This window comes from Oratosquilla oratoria, chromosome 31 (assembly GCF_046742065.1).
Source record: "Oratosquilla oratoria isolate Oo_2021 chromosome 31, ASM4674206v1, whole genome shotgun sequence".
NCBI lineage: Eukaryota > Metazoa > Arthropoda > Malacostraca > Stomatopoda > Squillidae > Oratosquilla > Oratosquilla oratoria.
In genome coordinates, this window is record NC_134807.1 from 30,332,678 (window position 1) to 30,336,397 (window position 3,720).

The following is a 3,720-nucleotide window of genomic DNA, read 5'->3' on the forward strand; positions in this document are numbered from 1 at the left end:
CAATAGTATATTTATATAAATATATATTTGTATATATATATATATATATATATATACAGTGTATATATATTATATGTGTATAATTAATACACATATATATTACTATGGCGGGAGATAGTGAAGATACTTGAAACAAAACGAGGTCCCAATCACTCAACCTCTTGTCTGTCCTAGTCAAATGTAAAACTGAATGATTGAGATTATCTGGAGGAAGTATATAAGATATAATCTGTTGTGAAAGCTTCGTTATTTCACCCTAACTTGGAATGTGGTGATTCGGCTGTTTATGTAGTAATAGACCAAAAAAGTAAACTTAGAATCTTTAAAAGAGGAGTAAGGATTAATATCATCACGATTTTTGAATCACAACAGTGGATGGATAATGAAAGAGCCGCATTTGGGGCATAATTAGTGCTCTCTTATTAACACAATGCAGCGGGACGTGTTCACTAATGACAAAGCTAATCGGGCGAGAGCGTCGAACATAAATGGATTTGAGGATTTGAACAGTGAAGCATAGGTTCACGTGTCACTTTGATTTACAGATGGACCCCCACGTGGCCATTTTTCTCCTTCTTTCTTTCTTTCTTTCTTACTTTCTTTCTTTCTTTTTCTCTTTCTTTTTTCTTTCTTTCTTACGTTCTTTCTTTCTCTCTTCCTTTCTTTATTTCTTACTTTTATTTTTGCTTTCGTTCTTTCTATCTCTCTTTTTCATTGTTTCTCTCTTTCTTCTTTTAATTCTTTCTTTCTTTCTCTATTTTTCCATCTCTTTTTTTATCATTTTTTTTCTTTGTTTTGCTTTTGTCTTTCGTTCTCTCTCTTTTTCTTTTTTCTTTCTTTCTTTTTTAATCTTCCTTTCCTTCCTTCTCTCTTTCTCTCTTTTTTTTCTTTTTTTCTGTTATGATGACAATCGATAATGTGCACATATATGTATATATATTTTTATACATGCATACTATTTTTCTATATTCCAAAGGCCTCTACCATTTATATTAATATTTGTGTATAATTGAGTGCATTTTCAGATGCACTCGATTATACATAAACACACGCGCATGAACACGCCACGCACACGAACTGTATGCACACATTTATATGTATAATTCTTTATTTTTATTTTATTCTACGTATTTATTTTTCATTTATATCATTTTATTTATTTATGTACTGTATTTATTTATCTATCTATTTATTTATTTATTTATTATCTATTTACTTATATATGTATATATTTATTTATTTATTTATTTACTTATTTATTTATTTACTTATTTATCTATTTACTTATTTCTGTTTCTTCATTTCTTTTTCTTTTTATACTTTTGCCTTATAATTGTCTTCCGTCAAACAAATCATTATTTCAGCTGTTCTTGTCAACATTTTCCATGGCTGCACTCAGCTGTGATTCCGTCGTGTTTACTACTCGCCGCCATGGCTAATGGCTTTCCCATTTCTCTTTATTACTACGCCTTGTTAAGGTCTTCATACCCTTTAGTCAGTAAAGACCAAGACTTATGAAGCGCTGTTCGCCCTACGAAGGACACGGCTCGATTTGTGGAAGCCGAACACTGTTTAAGAAAAGAGTTCTTCGGTTCCTCGATGGCTCGTGTCTCGATAGAAATGGGGCTATGTCAGAGGTGTCTGCAAGAAAGGCGATTCAAAAGCGATCTGCCGGTCTTGGAAAGCGAATATAAGCAACTGGTTCTCACCTATGGCATTCGGTTGATGGCATAAGAATTGCCAAATGGCGCTATTGTGTGTGATCAAGTCTAAAAGACTTAGTTTCTATGGTAATATACATGCATCTATACATATATAGGAGGGTTACCCTCTTTGCTCCTCTTATTTAAAGTCAACAGGTTTTTATAATCTACTAAGCTTCTATTTCTTTCTTCCTTGCCACGTCAAAAAATATGTCTTCTTTCCCTTCCCTCATCTTCTCCTACTCCACCTCTCTCATTTTAATTCTCCATCACCATTTTTTCATTATCTATTTCGACAACACACTGCCACCATCACTGCCATCGCCATTTTCACCATTTCCACCACATTCACTACACTCACCATCATTACCATCTCTATTACCTCCACCAACACCAATTCCACATCCATCTCATCTACCATCATCATTACTTGCACCAAGTCAACTTCGACCACCACCTCTACCAACACCACCACGAATACCAATACGCCACCATCACCACCACCACCGCCACCACCACCACAATCATCTCCACCACCACAACCACCATCACCACTACCACCATCATGACCACTACCAACATTACCACCATCACCATTACCACCGCCACCACCTCCGCTATAACTATCGTCACCACCACCACCACTGCCACCTCCACCCCACCTCCACCTCAACCTCCACCTCCACCCCGATCTTATCCAATAATATTTGCTTGACCTTATAATCTGATCCGAAATCTACTCGACCCACTACCTATCTTAACCTACACCTATCCGACCTAACCTATACCCAAAAGATGGCGAGTCTGAGGAATCACTGTGTTATAAAAAGGTCACTTATGCAAAGAATAGTGACATTATAGAAGGATCACTGATGTCCCATTCTATTGCAGGGCCTGGGGGTGTCAAAGAAGTCTTTGCACGCCCGAGGAATTTGTGTGACTTCGACACGATCCTACAGAGACAACCACATAATCTGACCTAAGCTCGTCTTACATATAAGGTAGGCTCTGAATATGAACCTTCCCATTTAGTAGTCTGTATATTCAGTGTATTACACACTGCTACATACTGATACGCTCCTGACACTTGGGGGCAGATTTCTATCGAAATGTATCATTGTGGAGTGAGTTTAGGGTGGTGAGTTTGTGAATACAAAAAACGCTGGGAATCGATTAGACACTCGATGCTGAGATCGTAGAGAAAGTAAATAAGGCGTCCAGAAAAGAAAGGGGTAAATGCCACACCTCCTCGATACAGAAATATGGTTCTTTGAGAGTTTGATCTTAGGAGGCAAAATGGCTTACGCATGACGCAAGCATTTCCCCCTTTCTATTCTAAACACCTCAAATGACTTTCGTGTTTTCTGAGAGTCACTCCCCGCAGAGATTTGGTTTCTATACTTTTGGTTAAGCTTTTGCGAACCTAGTTGGACAACCATGCTTATATTCTGTCGGTCGATAAGCGATGAAATCCGGCTAAAGGCTGAATAGATAGCTTTATGGATTGCGATGATAGTTGGTAATGGACATGGAACTTCGTAGTGTAGGCCTTATAGTCTCCTGTAGTCTCCTTTATTTTTATGTGCTTATGTTCTTATGAAGCCAAATGCACGCGGTTGGGTATGGGATCCTTGAAAGGAGACCACAAGGAGACTCAGTTCTGGTTAGTTCATGGGAAGATTGAACTTCATAGACTGACGATCATCCGAATGGAATCGCCTGGTGATGACGTCACCGAGTCGAAGGGCAATTTCTCTTAGGTCATCGCCTTTACATATACAGTCTCCGTTACTACAACCGTCACCACAATAGTCACCTTTGATATGTATCATACATGGGCTCACTTTTATATACACCAGTCTAATTTAATTTTAAATTAATTGATTAATTTATTCTTCCTCAGATTATTTGTTTATCTGTGTATATATTTATTCTTATTTATTTCTTTTTAATCTATAGATTTAAGGGAACGTTCTTTGGCAATTGTTCCTACACCAGTGCGTTGATGTTGACTCAA